The 11,947-nt window shown below is 45.3% G+C and overlaps 1 non-coding gene across 1 annotated transcript; it reads left to right on the top strand.

The window, feature by feature from the left end:
* The first annotated feature begins 7,239 nt into the window (after nt 1–7,239).
* TRNAG-UCC (transfer RNA glycine (anticodon UCC)) lies at nt 7,240–7,312 on the top strand. The gene has a single exon. It is a non-coding gene; the product is annotated as a tRNA-Gly (tRNA).
* The last annotated feature ends 4,635 nt before the right edge of the window (nt 7,313–11,947 follow it).

Here is an 11,947-nt window from a genome sequence, read left to right as displayed (position 1 = left end):
GTTGCTATTTACGTATTCTAGCTCCATGCCCTGCTTCCTGTGGCACAAGAATTTTCCACATGCTGTGTGTTCAGAGATGAGAACAGACATGGTATCTGATGCCCCTGGGTGGGGCCATATGGAGTTATCTACACACTCATTGAGGCATCCTACAAGGGCTGGGCTGGCAGAGAACCACCACGTGTGCAAAAGTGGCACAAAGTGTGCCTGACAGAGAGAAGAGATGTGTCTCTGCCCCTAGCCAATCTCCTCCGGCCTTTATCTTATCTCCTAAAAAGATTCCCTTGATAGCTTACTGCTTTCGAGCGGAAAACCTACACAAATGCAAGGTCCGTGGAAGTTGCCAGACCTGAACCAAGTGATGCAAATCACTGAGTGGACAGACCTACCTCCTGAGGGATTAAGTGTGTCCAGCCATTGATTTACATGGATATTTATCCAGCAAAAAAAAGGAGCCAGCAGAAGGCAGAGAAGAATTCAGATACACTGATCCTGCACCAAATACTGTTCACAATGTCAGGCCCCTCTAGTTATCCTCATGCCTGTTCTCTTTCACTGGCTGACTTTAGGCTACTTCTTTGTTATTGCCATTTAAATGTAGAAAAGAAAGAAGAGGGCTTCCCTGGTGGCGGTGGTTGAGAGTCTGCCTGCCAATGCAGGGGACGCGTGTTCGTGCCCCGGTCCGGGTAGATCCCACATGCCGCAGAGCGGCTGGGCCCGTGAGCCATGGCCGCTGAGCCTGCGCGTCCGGAGCCTGTGCTCCGCAACGGGAGAGGCCACAGCAGTGAGAGGCCCGCGTACCGCAAAAAAAAAAAAAGAAAAGAAAAGAAAAGAAAGAAGAGCCAAATTCATGGAGAAACTACTCTGTGGTTTATATACTAATCCAATTTAATGCTTATAGCCCCTCAACGGGTTAGGATTTTTTTCTTTCTTTCTTTTTAAATATATGAGGGGAAACTCAGAGAAAATAGGTATATGTGTCAGGGTAGGGGATTTTTAGCCCAGCTCTGTCTGACACCACGACTTTTCTTCCCAGTGGTTCTCAATCCCGTCTGCACCCATGCATCACCAAAGGAATCTTGGGAAAATGCCCAGTGCCTGGGCCCCAGCCCAGGTCAAATAAATTAGAATCTCTGGAGGTATAGTCCAACATTGGTACATTAAAAAAATCTCTCCAAGTGATTCTGGTGCATCTGGGACTGAGATCCACTGGGCTACACCATACTGCCTCCATCCCATTCCAGTACAACCCCTGTGTTCTGCCCTTCCTCCCACTGTCTTTGGCTTTTCAGAAACGCCCTGATCTAGCTGGTCCATGGAGACCCAACAGATGAAGGAGACATCCAAAAGCCTAAGGATCGTTCCTTTCATAACAAATGTGTACAGGGCATAAACTGATGCTGGCTTTCCTTGTTAGCTGCATATAATGTCTGACGAACACTATTTGAATTGCATCGTAGCAAAACGGCAATCCTGGGAGATGTTTTCTGACCGCCTTGCTGTTACTACATGAGGTGGTAGGAAAAGCACTACATTTGGAGCCATAAACACGGAAGTTCTCATTTTTGTCTGCCTACTAGCTAACTGTGCAATGTGAGGAAGAGTTCTCTTACCCACCCGGACTTCAGTTTCCTTACTTGTAGAAAGAATGCGGGTATAGGATCTGATAATATCTGGCATTCCTTCTATTATCTACCATGTAGATCAGGTCATTGCAACTTTCTCAAGACCTTGCAATATCCATCTATAAAATGGCTGTCATTTACTCAGTAAGTTTATCTTAAACATGTGTTTATCTCCTTATTTTTTAAAAAACTATGAGAACAGGAAAGGCTGTTTTCTCCTAAAAGATATTAGGTCAAGCTCTCTCTCCCCTACCATCCTTTTAAGAACGATCTGAGTCGATTTAGAGGATCTAAGCTTATGCTTAGATGTTAATTATAGGTTTCTTCAGTGCCATGTGTGACCTTGACTTTTAATTATTCAGGAGTGGCAATTACAGAACCTAAAGTGAGTTGTTGACACAAGATGCTTGGAAATAAGGTAACCCTTTTCTCTTTCTACCAAATCAGAACGCATTAATTAGTTTTTGTTGTAAGTATTATGGACGTGTTCATTCTAGAGAAGGTTAATTTAGTTCAATGTGTAATTCTGTAATTCAGGCATTATTCATACTTGCGAACAATGAATATCAGAGGGAGTGTCAGGAGGGAGCCCAAAGAGGTTCTTTCTGGTTTGGGGCTTGTATGATGAGGAGACCAAGACACCCACCCATAGTTCCTGGCGTGGAAGCCGCTGGTTTACTAAGGGGAATATTTTTACAGGCCTTCCAAGGCCACCGTGGAGCAGAAGGCCTACTCTGACAATTCAGCTAACATGTGCTAGGCTCTGCTGCAAACCCAGCCACTCTGCTGGTTGAGTCTCATGGTACAGGGGAATCCAAGCCAACACGTAACGATCTGATCAATTCCGTGTTTCCCAACTGAGCGTGGAGGAGCGTGGGGGGCCCAGGAGGTGTCCCAGAGGAGGCCTCAGAGGGGCAGGAGGAGCCAAGCAGGCAAGGGAACCACACGGTCACCAGTTCTTGATGCAGCCTGAGCTTCTGGGCTTGTATATAGTGGCCAGTGTATTTGGGCTGGCCAAAAAGTTCGTTTGGCTTTTTCGTAAGCTGTTAGGGCAAACCCGAACGAACTTTTTGGCCAACCCAGTAGGTTTTCTTTGGGGGAAATATCCCTTGCAAACCAATAAACAAACAAAACAATTCTTCCAACCCCACCCGAGTGAATTCTTACCTAATCCAGCCAATCAGGATAGAATTAGCATCTAGTCCTGAAGAGAGCAGCTCCTTTTCCACCTCCATCGCAGGTGGGACAGGGACCTGTAAGAGTAATTCTCCTCCGTAAAGATGTATTTACTGGGCTTCCCTGGTGGCGCAGTGGTTGAGATTCCGCCTGCCGATGCAGGGGACACGGGTTCGTGCCCAGGTCCGGGAAGATCCCACATGCCGCGGAGCGGCTGGGCCCGTGAGCCATGGCCGCTGAGCCTGCGCGTCCGGAGCCTGTGCTCCGCAACGGGAGAGGCCACAACAGTGAGAGGCCCGAGTACCGCAAAAAAACAAAGATGTATTTACTTTGCAAAATAACACGGTCAAGAAGGCTTTCTTGCTGTTTGGCTCGGGCCTTGAATTTTAGCCTTTCATTGGCAGACGGGTGGTCATGCCTACCCGGGGAGCTTCAGAAGGATGTTCAGAAAGGAACGTGGGACTCAGACTCCCCTTAAGCCCCCATTCCCCTTGGCCCCCAGTCCTCTTCAGAGTCAGGCCGGTAATGGCTTTGCTCCCCCTTCTCTTTTGTTATGGGACACTGTCTTGGGACACGGTCTCTTCAGACCCAGGGCTCAAGCCTTAACATTCCCAGGAGTCATCACCAACTGGAACAAAGCCCTCCAGAAAGTTCACAGGTGCAGCCTGTGAGAATAAAATGTTCCAGCCCGAGGTACTTAAGAGCCTGAATGCCTGGGCTCCTGGCCGGCACAGGTGTTTACTGAGTGCAGGACAGGAGGTTTCTGTCCCGAGGAAGGCTTTTTGCCCCATTACAGTTCTAACAGTCTGCTGGTTTTAGATTTGCTTCTCCCCACTCACCCCACCCCCCTCCAGCTCTAATAAAGATAGGTCTGCGGAGATCACATTTCCATCAGTACGCTGTGTTTTTGTTCCTTCTGACTAAACATTTCCTATGTTTTCCTAGCTTGTGACAATCCTATCAAAGCCCCAGTTCCCTTCCTGAACTTCCACACCTCTGGCCCGAGGACTGTGAAATCAGGATGGGGGTTTCGTTCTTTCGAAGGTTAGGACACAGGTTTTCTTCCTAAGAAATGCCTTTGAGGATGACTAGGCTTCTTAATTATTGGGGGAGATCTAGGCTCCCATGCAGGTGGGCCTCATTTTTATTTTTGCATAATGCATTTCCTAAAATGAGAGAGTATGAACTCATACTTAAATTCACTCTTTAGTGGGGAAATGAGAAAAATACACTTGAAATCGCCCCATTTTCCCGATAGGTTTGGAGTTTTGTAAGCACTGAATTTTTTTTTTTTTTTCTTTTTTTTGCGGTATGTGGGCTTCTCACTGTTGTGGCCTCTCCCGTTGTGGAGCACAGGCTGCGGACACGCAGGCTGAGTGGCCATGGCTTACGGGCCTAGCCGCTCTGCGGCATGGGGGTTCTTCCCGGACCGGGGCACGAACCCGTGTCCCCTGCATCGGCAGGCGGACTCTCAACCACTGCGCCACCAGGGAACCCTAAGCACTGAATTTTTTAAGGGGGAGATGAGGATACAATGGATATGCTTGAACTGTGGTCTAACTGTAGACCTCCTATCTAAGAGGAGTGTTTCCCTCTCCCTGAGAAGGTTCGCAGCTGCTCTGCTGTTTGCTCCTACCTAAAAAGAGCCTGGACTCCCTTCTAGTGTTCTGCTTTCCTTAACCTTTCTCCTACCTGGGCTGGCGGGACAGGCTGTTGCACGTGTTCCCCATGGGTGACACTGTTCAGAAGCCCATGGCAGGAAAGGCGAGTGCTCAGGGCTGGGCTGACGTGGGATCCTGCTGGCTTATGGGCTTAGTTTGGCCAAGCCCAGCAGGATAGCTCTGGCTGCATGAAATAGGATTCATGTTGGTGTCTTGTTTGTCTTCAGAAGAGGAAGGGAAATAGTATTTATTTTTGTGATGACTCAGTTCACAATGTTTTTCTCCCAGCAGGTGATGTCTAAGCTTTGACAAATCTAGGGATCTCACTCGTGCAAAAATTCTTGGGGGAGAGACCCATCTCTAGAGGATGACCAGTTGGGACAGTTGTTCATGGACTTGCTTCTCTACGGACTGTGGCACCTGAAGGATGACTAGGAGGCAGTGCTGGTGATCACATTCAACTCCTGTTATTATCAGCCTTTGCCTTTCCTTCAAACTCCCTGCAGGGTCCCTATGGACCACGTTGGTGATGTTTTTCTTGCGTTGCTTCTACCACCTAAGTGCGGTGTTGGCTATTGTGGGTACCATTGACCAAGGCTGACCTCAATGTCCATTTAAGCCAGAGTTTGCTTGTATACAGATAATACAAGAATAGGAGGGCTTCCCTGGTGGCTCAGTGATTGAGAGTCCGCCTGCCGATGCAGGGGACGCAGGTTCGTGCCCCGGTCCGGGAAGATCCCACGTGCCGCAGAGCGGCTGGGCCCGTGAGCCATGGCCGCTTAGCCTGCGCGTCCGGAGCCTGTGCTCTGCAGCGGGAGAGGCCACAACAGCGAGAGGCCTGCGTACCGCAAAAAAAAAAAAAAAAAAAAAAAAAAAAGAATAGGAAACACAGGCTCTGCCGACTGTCATTAACCTCAATTTGAGGTCCCTTAGAGATTGTTCATAAACTGTGCTGTTCTTCAGAATACAGTCCTAAAGTCTTGTCTCATGCTATATACTCCTTGGGCTACTTCATCTATTCTTGTGGATCTAAGTTCCACCTAAGTGCTGAGGTCTTCTAAATGTATGTTTCAAGATTTCTTTAAGGGACTTCCCTGGTGGTCCAGTGGTCAAGACTCTGTGCTCCCACAGCAGAGGGACACGGGTTTGATCCTCTGGTCGGGGAACTAACATCCTGAGTGTCACGCAGCTGGGCCAAAAAATAAATAAATAAAATCAAGATTGGGAATTCCCTGACCGTCCAGTAGGTTAGGACTCTGCGCTTTCACTGCCGGGGCTCAGGTTCAATCCCTGGTTGGGGAACTAAGATCCTGCAAGCTGTGGGGCATAGCCAAAAAAAAGAAAAATCTAGATTCATGTATCTAATTACCACTTAGTATGTCCATGCGGGTATCTAATTGTTACCTTGAATTTAACATATCCAAAGTGTAACTCACCTTCTTCTCCCAGCCAGCTTTTTCTTCTGTGGTACTTCTCCTGGTGGGTTACATCGCCATCACCTACACAGAAACTCAAGAGAGAAATTTAGTCATCAGCCTGGACCCATTCCTCCTTACCAACACAATCCCTACTTCACATCACTGCCTGCTTCAAACGACCTCAACGGTTTTCTATCTCCTTCAGAAGAGAGTTGAAACTCTTTAGAATAGCACAGAATGCCCTTGTTCCCCGCGTATGTATACATGATCCATGAACTTGCTTTAGCCAAAGTGTAACTCCTGGCAACTTTCCGAGTTAGCTATTTTGTTTTTCACGCTCCCCAGCCTTTGCACACTGTTTTTCACGCTGGGAACGCCTCTCACTCCCTTCTTCCCCAGCAATTTCTATTGCTTCTTCAAGGCTGCTCTCCAGAAATCTCCATCTCCAGATATTCTTCTCTCCACAACAATGCCCCATCATGGGAATTAATAGTTATTAAATTTCTGTTAGGGGCTTAGTATTTTTGAGTATATTTACATATCTTTTTCTAATCCTTTCAACAGCCCTGTAAAGAAGGTATTATTGCCCTTGCTTAATAATAAAGAAACTGGACTCAAAGAGGTAAAGAAACCTGGGAGCAAGTTAGAAATGCAAATACTCAGGCTCCACCCTTGGCCTACTGATCAGACTCTCTAGGGGTGGGAGCCAGCAGCCTGCATTTTAATGGATTCTTCAGATAATTCTCAAGTTTGAGAATTGCACACTCAAGTTTGAAAATCACTACAGAGCTTGAAGAAATCGCAGGGTCCATGAAGAGAGCAATTCCAGAGGGGATGGCCCAGAAGTAAGCACCTTTCTCTCAAGTGCTTGAAAACCAATTTCATGTCACGCAAAGATAGTGAAGATACTAATTTAAGATGGGAATTAACTGGGAAATGAATTAGAATACAGGGGTTATGTAGGCCCATGCAAGCTATAATTAAACCCACTGCTGAGTTTTAGGAAAATCCTCTTTGAGACCAGGAGTGCAGACTAAATGTGATCTTGTTTGGCAAAAATCTGGACTTTGAAAAGGGTCCTTTGGAAATAAAATGAATCGAGGGAAGATTGTCCCAAGTATGTATCACCTTTCTTTTTCTAACCACCCACACCTCCTGCTGGGCTATACCATGTCCTACTCCCTAACTTAGGACTGTAGGTGGGCATGGATGGAGGTTAGGGTGACAGGTCAGCAGTACTCACCTTTAAGGAGTCTCAGCCCCCAAAGTATGCATGTTTCTCTAAAGGTGAAATTTCAGGCCAAGAAGGGATATTTTGGGAGTAGGAATCCTCAATTTAAAAAGATGACTGCCTGGACTTCCCTGGTGGTCCAGTGGTTAAGACTCTGCACTTCCACTGCAGGGGACTCAGGTTCAATCCCTGGTCGGGGAACTAAGATCCCACATATCTCGCAGCACGGCCAAAAAAAAAAAAAGATGACTGCCAAACGGATCAACTTATAGTCAGCTTATAGAGGAGTCTTTAACTACTACCACTGCTGCTAATAAAATAAAAATAACAATAACTGCCATCTAAGTATCTCTTTACAGATAAGGATACTGAGATTTAATATAATTAATTTATTAAAAAAATATTTATTTATTTAGGCTGTGCCGGGTCTTAGTGGCAGCATGCAGGATCTTCTTTGTGGCATATGGACTCTTCACGGCAGCATGCGGACTCTTAGCTGTGGCATGCGGGCTTCTTAGCTGCAACATGCGGGCTTCTTGGTTGCAGCATGCGGACTCTTAGTTGCAGCACGCATGCAGGATCTAGTTCCCCGACCAGGGATTGAACCCAGGCCCCCTGCATTGGGAGTGTGGAGTCTTACCCACTGGACTACCAGGGAAGTCCCAGGATACTGAAATTTAGAGAGCTAAAGTAATTTATCCCAACGTATATTCTGGGGCAATGAAGGGGTCTTGCATAGTATACAGAGTAAAATAGGATGAAGAAAAATCCCCCCCCCACTAACCTCTAACAATTAGAGTCAGAGTCAAATTAAAATTTGGCATCTCCTTCAATCATAAATGTAAGCCACAAGCCACTGTAGTGATAGCAGTACCTACATTATGTCAGTAACAGGAATTGCAGATAATTTCATATTACACTACATTTGTGAATAGCTCACATCTCTCCTATGCTCATCATTATGTCAAAATGTTGGCACTTATTGAACTTGCCTCTGGATCCTGTTGCTTAATGTACTAATAAAGAGGCAAAAATATTACTGTAACAGATTAATTTTTAAATATTATGATAACAACACAATTTCAATTATGTTTCAGTAAAATGTTTTCTCTCTAATTTTATTTTATGCATTAGAAAAGTTCATACTTGGAAATGCAATTTCTTCTGTTGAGGTAATAAGAAAAAGAGCTCATAGCTTTATTCTCAGACCACCAATGCTTTTGGGATGCAGTTGCAGGATTCACCCAGAGTTTGACTAAAGCCAGCAGAGTCGCTCCTCCTTGCCAGCTGCTTCCCTTTGTGCCTGATGGCCTAACCAGTTCTGTGCTGGCTTTGGCTCTGAGTATTGCCAGAGTGTAACATCGATTTACTGCTAGCCTTGGACCAAAATGGACGAGGGTAGGAGGTGGTGCGAAAAGAAGATGGGCATTGGAATCAGCCAGGGCTAGGTTTGAATTCTAGGTTCAACACCCACTTTGTTTCTTTGCTAGGGGATTCATGAGAAAAGAAAAGAAAAGAAAAGAAAAGAAAAGAAAGAAAGAAAGAAGGAAAGAAAGAGAGAGAAAAAGAAAGAAAGAAAGGGAGAGAGAAAGAGGGAGGGAGGGAGGAAGGGAAAGAGAGAGAGAAGGAGATAGGGAGGGAGGGAGGGAGGGAGGGAAGAAGGAAGGAAGGAAGGAGGAAGGAAGGAAGAAGAGAAGAGCCCCCTGTGGGTGTTGAACCTGGAATTCAAACCTAGCCCTGGCTGATTCCAATGCCCCTCTTCTTTTCGCACCACCTCCTACCCTCGTCCATTTTGGTCCAAGGCTAGCAGTAAACTGATGCTACGCTCTGGCAATACTCAGAGCCAAAGCCAGCACAGAGCTAGTTAGGCCATCAGGCACAAAGGGGAGCTGCTGGCAAGAAGGAGTCACTCTGCTAGCTCTAGTCAAACTCTGGGTGAATCATGCAAATGCATCCAAAAAGCATTGGTGGTTTGAGAATAAAGCTATGAGCTCCTTTTCTTATTATCTCTGACAGAAGAAATTGCAAAATCATTGGCAGCATTTGTAATATTCATCCAGTGCCCATAATATGTTGGTTTCTATCCTGATGCCTTAAGAGAAACTCAGTAAATATTTATGTTGCATTGCAATGCACAGACATTATGATAGGTAGTGGGAATAAAGGGGGAAAATGACAAGGTCTCCACTTCAGGGGACACAGTCCAATAGGGCAAAATATAGGCAAACTCTATATTGTAGATTGGGATAAACAAACATGCCTATGAAAGGTAGGGATGGGAGAGGCTCGTCCTGACAGTGTGGGATGGGGAAGCCTAAGGGAGAGAAGGGATTGGCTAGGACCATGAAGGTTAGGCAGGGCAGGTGGATTTGTAGAGTGTTAGGGGCTCTAGACTATACAGAAAAATGTAGCGTGTCTATGGTTCAGTATATAAATGTCAAACTCTTTGCAATGGCTTACAAATTCCTATGCAGTCTGGAGCCCCATGACTCTCTCACTCCTCCTGCTTTCTCCCCTTTGCTCACCTTAGTCCAGCTGTACCGGCCTCCTTGCTGTTCCTTGCACAGACCCCCAGGCCTGCTCCTGCCTCAGTGCCTTTGCATTTGCCATTCCTTCTGCCTAAAACACTCTCCCCCTAAAACCAATCAATCAATCACTCTCTCCCTGGATATCCTGGAGGCCCACTCCCTCACCTTCTTTATGTCTCTGAGCAGATGCCACCTTTGGAGTAACCACCTTATTTAAAAATTTTAACCCCTTGCTCACCCTGGTGTTCCACCCCGTTTCCTGCTTTAGTTTCCTCTAGAACACAGATTATCACAACCTACTATATCAGTGGTTCTTAAACCTAAGTACTAACCAGAATCACCCGGAAGACTTGTTAAAACTTACAACCGGCCTCTGATTCAGTAGATCTGGCGTGGGGCCCAAGAATATGCATTTTAACAAGTTCCCAGGTGATGCTGAAGCTGCTGATCTGGGACTCACTTTGAGAACCAATGCGCTGTTAATTTTACTTACTTATTTATTGCCTGTCTCCACTAGAATGTAAGCTGTTTGTGGCAGGGTTTTTTGTCTGTTTCATCCCTGGCTATAAATCCAGTGCCAGAACAGTGGCCAGAACACCCAACATATTTGTTGAGTAAACAAGTGTTTGTGGCTTAAGGGTAGGGTATGTAGGGATGCTGGGAGGCATGCAGTGGGAGTATGTTTGAAAGAAAACGTTTGGCCCATATTTTTGATAAGTTGTTATAGTAATAATAATACGTTATTATTGTGAATACAATAGTGTAACAAAATTAACTACCATTTATTGTTTCCACTGCTCCAGGCCAGCTCACAGTGGGGTTCAGAGGGACTGTATGACTTTAATTTGCTTAAGATCACTTAGTATATGTAGTAAATGGTTTAGTTAGGATTTTAACTTAAGTCTGTCTGACTCCAAAAGGGTGGTCTTGAACACTAGGCTAAAAGTCATCTAATGATTGATTTTTAAACTTTTAATTTTATAGTAATTTTAGATCTACAGAAGAGTTGCAGAGATGGCTTAGAGAGCCCTCATATAACCTCCGCCCAGCTTCCTCTAATGTTAACATCTGATACAACCATGCTTCTTTTATTGAAACTAGGAAATTAAAGTTGGTACAACACTATGAACCAAACTACAGACTGTATTTGGATTTCACCTATTTTTCCATTCTAATGTCCTTCATCTGTTCCAGGATCCAATCCAAGACACCACTAACAATTTTTAAAGACCCACCATGGACAACTTTGAATATGCACAGCATGAAGTGCCAAAGATACAAAGAAGATACAAAGGTGACTAAAATGCAGGGCAGCCCTTGAGGTGCATATGACAGGGACATAGACACAGAAGTAAAGAATTCCACTAGATGAGGTGGTGCCAGGACAGGGGCCAGCTCAGGGAGCTTTAAGGGCCAATGGAAGGCAGATGGTTAGCCTAATCCTGGGGTTTGGGAAGGCTTCTTGGGAGAGTCAGGCAGGAGGAACAGTGTGAGGAGATATTGCAGGCCACTGAGAATCAGCAGAGGGAAAGGCCAGACGGTCACCATGGTTGAAGGGAAGAAACAGGGAGAGCTTGGTCGGGAACCACCAAGAACTGGGACAGGACCCGTTGGTGCTGGGGACTTAACGAGGCTATGTTCCAGGGTGCCAGCGTAGTCAGGGATATGTTTGAACTAGAATCTTCCAGCAAGAGACTGTAGGTCAAATGTTTATCCTTTGATAATTAACCTAATTGTTTACATAATGCCTTGAGTGTCATTTCATTATACTTATAATTGGGAGGCAATATAACACAATGGTTAATAACATAGGCTCTGGAAGGAAACTATCTGGGTTGGAATCCCACCTGACTGCCACTTTCTATTGTACTTATGGAACTTGGAAGGTTTCTTACTTTTCTGTGCCTGTTTTTCCTATCTGTAAAATGAGGATAATACTAGTATTCATCTCATAGCGTTCGGATGACTGTAAGGTGCTTGGTCAGTGCTTGTGCACACCGAATAGCCAATGAACATCAGCTACTATTATACAAGTGTGCATCCATTTCACACCTTGCTTATCCTTCTTAGACAGAAGCCAAGATACCTGAATAAAGGTTTCAAACAGCTTTCAGGTATACCGTCTCATTACACCTTCAGCATAATGTGTTGTGACCATTTTACAGGTAAGGAAAGTAGAGCACAGCAAAGTTAAGTGACAAAACTGAGATCATCTTAAAATCAAGGAGAAGAGCAAGTTTTTGGTTTAAATTCTCAGATTCTTTATGCTGCTACTGAAACAGTGGCCAAGGTCCATTAATATTAAGGA

Source organism: Phocoena phocoena, chromosome 1 (genome assembly GCF_963924675.1).
Source record: "Phocoena phocoena chromosome 1, mPhoPho1.1, whole genome shotgun sequence".
Classification (NCBI taxonomy): domain Eukaryota; kingdom Metazoa; phylum Chordata; class Mammalia; order Artiodactyla; family Phocoenidae; genus Phocoena; species Phocoena phocoena.
Note: the sequence above shows the minus strand (reverse complement) of the source record. Positions and strands in the feature narration are given on the sequence as shown.